Genomic DNA, 6531 nt, shown 5'->3' on the forward strand with positions numbered 1-6531 from the left:
ATAAAAAAACCTAAACAGCCTACTTACATAGTTTGAAACTATTGGAGGAAGCTACGACGATTTTGAGAGTTGACTGAGGTGTTATGATGTTATTTTTACGACGACGATGTGTATTATGCTGCTGAGGTATGTTTATGGTCAAGAAGCTGATGCTATATGAGGAATTTGATTATGCTACATATTTCATATAATGAAATATTAAAGAAGCGGCGACGAATATATATATGTGTAATAAGGTAAGGAGTAATGAGTAGCAGTTAGGGACACTGACTTGTGAAAAAGGATGTTGGAAACCAAGAATCGTACTTTAAGAGGTAGGAATGTGTGTAAATGAGTAAATGTATCACAATGCTGGCTAAAATTTTTTGGACGCTGTTATATTTACACAGATTTGTAACCCAAATATCTTGACCTGTGAAATATATTTATATGAGACTGTCACTGTAGCGGAAACTGGTGTCGTAAATATTTCGGTAAGAAAGTTCAGTGACCACCTGCACGTAATGCGTCGTGGGCACCCAGCTGAGCAGCCAGGTGTGTCAGACGCCTGGAGAAAAAGCCATTATTGCGAGCCCTTTTCAGCGGCACAGGTAGAAAAAAAAAGGGGAGGCCATTATCCTCGCTATTGACGTTCCTTTGTAGAAAGCATTGTAAATACGACACGCTAATAATAACTTGGAAACATTCTTACATCTGCACACCTGATTAGGACAAGTGTATATCTACGAGAGTTGAGAGGATGTCTATTAACTTATGAAATGTCACATGACTATTGAATAATATTTTTATGCTTTGGTTTGCGTAATTCCTTATTTCATTTGATATCTGGTTTCCAGCTGTCTTGCAGCATTGGTTTCATAAAATAAAATTAAATGCATTTGCTAATGTGAACACTTTCTGTCAACAGATCTATTAAATAATTACTTTATGATCCACATTCTTCGAAAAAGGAGCTCTTGGAATGGAAAGAACAATAAGAAGGGACTAGTAACAGGAACTGCATACATAATTTTCTTTTCAACTACTTGGTAATTTTTTTTGGTAGAGTAAGTTATCGTGATGCATCACTCTAGTGTTAAGATGTGACATAGGTATTAGACATGGCCATTTTTAGTGTAATTCTTTTTCTGCTTGAACTTTGTCATGCTTAGGTATAAGTTATGCTGTTTGCCAGGCATAGTGCTACTGAATTTTAATTTGTGTTACTCTGCTAAGCCAGATTTATTTTTCTTGTTTGCTGCACATTGCCTTATATTAGTCGTAATATTGCAATTGCTTCGCTAATTTCTAAAATGCTGCTTCCTTTGCAAATCTGCACTTTTTTGTCATTGCTGTTTGCGTTAATTGTTTTATGTGCTGCTGCATTGCCTCGTCCCTTAGTTTAGCATCTGAACTCAGTAGATTTAAGTTAGCTTAAGAGGGGGTAGACTATATAAGAAACTAGTTGTGATGAATGGAAGGAAATGCATTGAAGGTATATGAAAACGTTTTGGGCCAAAATGAGTATTGTACAAAGATCCGTAATTATTTTGAGAGAAATATGAACAGAGTAGAGAAAGCAGGTATTGATAGGACTTTTTGGAAATAATGAGGAACGAAGGGAGATCTCCGAGAAGTAAAGAAAGTTTTGTTTGCAAAATACTGCAGTAAAACAAACCCTGTCCTTTCCTTGTGTTATCCCACTATGTGTTTGTGTACCCATGTGTATTTGTTTTCTTCCTGTCTCTGTGTACTGTTTCATAGAATTTTTTTTCTCTTCTAATACTAAGCTATATTCACTATGATGAGGAATACTGTTATCCTCAAATATAATTTGCATTGATAATATGTTATTTACTTTGTAAAGATGTTTAGACATTATTTATTCTGGTTTGTTGCTCACATCTGAAGGTGATGTTTCAAAAGTTCTTCTGATCTTTATGTATGTACTTATGTCATAATTCCTGTGACACTGATGTATATGTTATTTCGATTCTTTTGTAAAGCCTGTATTACAAAAGTTCTCTGTATTGTTATGTTCTTTAATGATGTATTTTGTACCTTGTTATTGTATTCTTATGTTATAAAATTGTAATTGACAGCAGTTCATCAAATTAAGTAACTTGTAAGTTACATTTCACTGCACACGTTTCTATTGGTCATAGTATATGGACAATATGTGAGAAGTAGGGACTGTTAGTGTTTGCACGTGTGTTAATAATTCAGCAAGGGACTGGTTAACAGCATTGCTGGTTCTCAGGACAATTCAAAAACTTTGTGAGTGCACAAGTGGTGGTTATGGACTTGCTATATTATCCGCAAGACTCTTCAATGGTGATTGTGCACCTGCACAGTCACAACAGATGGCTGCTGGCCATCTCTACAAGGACTACAGTGGGTCTGCACCTCTGGTGGCCCACCAGTAGCATTATCTCTACAAGGACTACAGTGGGTCTGCATCTTTGATGACTCACCAGTACCATTATTTCTACAAGGACTGCTGTGGGTCTGCACCTCTGGTGGCCCACCAATACCGTAATCTCTACCAGGACTACAGTGGGTCTGCTCTGTGATGACCTACCCACCAATACTCTTCAAAACTTCGACTGACTCCGCTGTGGGTTTGCTCTGTTGTGGCCCATTACCTGTCAGCATGTCAAGAGTCAGCACTGTCTTCCGTTGGAGGGACAACGCTACTTCTTCAAGACTGCATGGAAATCCACTACTTCCGTGTGCATTTTCTATTACTGCTCAGACTTTGAGAAAAACACTGCAATTTGATGAATGATCCGGACTGTCTTTATGGACTGTGAGAAAATTTTAGCTTTTGACCAACATTGTATCAATAAGTGTGTGCATTTGATTTCTTTGTTATTGTAATTACGATTATGAAAAATTTTAACAAATCTGTATTGGCCACTGCCCAAACCAATTTGTAAAATTTTTTGTGGGGAGCATGGGGGCTATGTAAGTAGGCTGTTTAGGTTTTTTTTATTGGTAACGCCACCTCTGTATGAAAATCACTGGCTGTGCTGTGTGCAGTCTGTGGCTGCTTTGCATTGTTGTAATACTCGCCATTGTAGTGTTAGGCAGCTGGCTGTGAACAGCGCGTAGCGTTGCGCAGTTGGAGGTGAGCCGCCAGCAGTGGTGGATGTGGGGAGAGAGATGGCGGAGTTTTGAAATTTGTCTTGAACTGCTATATATATATATATATATATATATATATATATATATATATATATATATATATATATATATGAGATCAAGGTAAATACATTGTTTGTTCTCTATTAATATCTTTCATTTGCTAACTATCCCTATCAGTAGTTAGTGCCTTCCATAGTTTGAATCTTTTATTTAGCTGGCAGTAGTGGCGCTGGCCGTATTGCAGTAGGGGGAGTAACCAAGATTTTTGTGAGGTAAGTGATTTGTGAAAAGTACAGGTTAATGTTAGTCAGGGCCGTTCTCTTGTAGAGATTATTGAAAGTCAGATTGCGTTGCGCTAAAAATATTGTGCGTCAGTTTAAGCACAGTCGTGTATAAATTTTTCAAAGGGGACGTTTCAACGTGACGTCCACCTTTCTGTGCACGACTTGGAGTCCTCTAGTAATAAGCTCCCGCACTCTCACTCATTTCCACCCAGTAGTTAATACGTTACGGCAATTTATCTCTCTCTTCCTTAAGTTTTGCAGAGCGACGTATTACTCGTATCAAATGACATGTGCGACATTTCTTGGTCACCGTCTAACATTTGACAGCTGTAACAAGAACGCATGTCGACCTGTGTACTATGAGTTGTACATCGTAGAGAATGTACGTCACAGAGACAACGCACGGTATTTGATGTAGAGTTACGTAACATATGTCTCTGGTGATGGGTTCTCAAAAATGGCTCTGAGCACTATGGGACTCAACTTCTAAGGTCATCAGTCCCCTATAACTTAAAACTACTTAAACCCAACCAACCCAAAGACATCACATACATCCATGCCCGAGGCTGCACTCGAACCCGCGACCGTAGCGGTCGCGCGGTGCCAGACTGTAGCGCCTAGAACCGCTCGGCCACCCCGGCCGGCGCGATGGATTCTATACCTGATTGCTGGTTTGGCTATTAAATATTTCGACACACAGCTCAATGTGTCTACAATATGTCTTAACAAATTAATAAACTGACATAGTTGACGGAAAACCTTCAAGGTCAATGTGTTGCCGCTCGTGGTGGCCGCGCGGTCTGAGGCGTCTTGTCACAGTCCGCGCGGCTCCCCCCGTCGGAGGTTCGAGTCCTCCCTCGGGCATGGGTGTGTGTGTCGTCCTTAGCGTTAGTTAGTTTAAGTTAGATTAAATAGTATGTAAGCTTAGGGATCGATGACCTCAGCTGTTTGGTCCATAAGACCATACCACAAATTTCCAAATGTTGAAGTGTAAATTCCGTCCGTTTTTACAATGGAAGTACATTTGACAACAGAGGCTGGGTTCGTACTGGCTTTTAATACTGCAAAAGCATACAAACGTGAGAGCTGGAGGTCGTCAAAATGCAAGGTTTACCACTCACCTGCTGTTGATGGGCATATATAGGCAGCAGTTTCTTAAGACTTTCCCCAGTTCTACAGATCAAATAACATTACCATCCCGCTGGAATTTAAATTAATCTCCGACCAGTGTTGGTTATGGAAATTTTTGTCTTTATACCTACTTACAGTGGATCCTTGATTAATTAGGAGACTGAAGAAGGTGGATAGGGGTTACAACTCGGACTGATAACAGGTTAAGGTTAACTGTTCGATGTAGCAGCAGTTCGCAATACAGTGACACAAAGAACTGTTACAAAATGTTTACTTCAAGGACAGCACCGAGCCAGACGCAATGTAACGTGCGTTTCACTGACCCCAAATCATCGCCGTTTGCGACTTAAGTGGTGTCAAGCGAGAATTCATTGGAGGGCAAGATGGTGGACGACTTTTGTGTTTTCTGATGAACGATGGTTCCGCCTCGGCGCCACTGATGGCCATGTGTTCATTAGGCGCAGGCGAGATGAGGGCCTGCAACCAGCCTATCTGCGTGCTAGAAACACTTGAAATACACCTGGAGTTATGGTCTGGGATGCAATTTCGTATGACAGCAGGAGCACTCTCGTGCTGTTGTGCGGCCATAAATGAACAGCATCCAGGAGGTGTGTTACAACAGGATAACGCTCGCCCACATACCGCTGTCGTAACCCAGCATGCTCTACAGGGTGTCTAAGTGTTGCTTTGGCCTGCTAAACCAACAGATCTGTCTCCAATCAAGCACATATGGTACGTCATTGGACGACAACTCCAGCTCCATCCACAAACAGCATTAACAGTCACTGTATTGACCGACCAAGTGCAACAGGCATGGAACTTCATCCCACAAACTGACATCCGAAACCTGTACGACACAGTGCATGCTCGTTTCCATGCTTTCCCTCAAGATGTATTTCCGAAATCTCATTACACTACCGTAATTGTTTTTTGTTGTTGCCATTTTTTCGTCAGTGTAATAGGAAGCTCGAAATAAAATTAATAGCGCAGAAGGAATTTACATGTCGGTTCATCGTTGAGAAAGAGTCCCGAATTTGTAATTGGATGGACGGATTATTAATTATTAATCACTTTTAATCAATTCACCGACCTCCCAAACCCCCTCCCACCCCCCACCCCCCACCCCCCATCACATGTCTGAGGATGAGGATGATAGTAGCTGCTGTGTCTTCTACCTTCGGTAACGTCACACCAGCAGTCGACCACTTCAAAGATGCTGCTTGTCCACGCATCATCACCGGACGCCAATCCGGACGAGGCAAGAAGCACACCTCCCGGGAGCTGCGAGCCACGACCACCGCGTAGTGGTTATGAAATACGTCCCCAACGGACAAGCGCAGGCGTTCCGTCTTGAGTTCCGATTGGAGAACTGTTCCAGTTCGACAGATTCGTCGCGTCATCGCTCGGCCGAGCTTTGGTCACTCTTGTATATCCAGAGTGTTTGGTTATGCCCAGCAGACAACTGTTTGTAGTAACTGCAGTTAGAACATCGAAGGTTCTATATCTACAGACTCGTCGTATCACGCAGCTCGTTGTCTTCGGCTGCTTTCTTGTTTACCTGGAAACCAAGAATTATATTTGTGAAAGTACGAGGGGCATTCAGTAAGTAATGTGACACATTTTTTCTCGTCCAATTTGGCTTGCAAAAATGCGGAATTTGTGGTGGGATAAAAGCAAGTCTTGTGGTCCAGACTAATAAAAGCAAGTCTTCTGGTCCAGACTGTATACCAATTAGGTTCCTTTCAGAGTATGCTGATGCGCTAGCTCCATACTTAACAATCATATACAAGCGTTCGGTCGACGAAGGATCCGTACGCAAAGACTGGAAAGTTGCTCAGGTCACACCAATATTCCAGAAAGGTAGTAGGAGTAATCCACTAAATTACAGGCCCATATCGTTAACGTCGATATGCAGCAGGATTTTAGAACATATATTGTGTTCGAACATTATGAACTACCTCGAAGAAAATAGTCTATTCACACACAGTCA

The sequence above is a fragment of the Schistocerca nitens genome, chromosome 8 (assembly GCF_023898315.1).
Source record: "Schistocerca nitens isolate TAMUIC-IGC-003100 chromosome 8, iqSchNite1.1, whole genome shotgun sequence".
NCBI lineage: Eukaryota > Metazoa > Arthropoda > Insecta > Orthoptera > Acrididae > Schistocerca > Schistocerca nitens.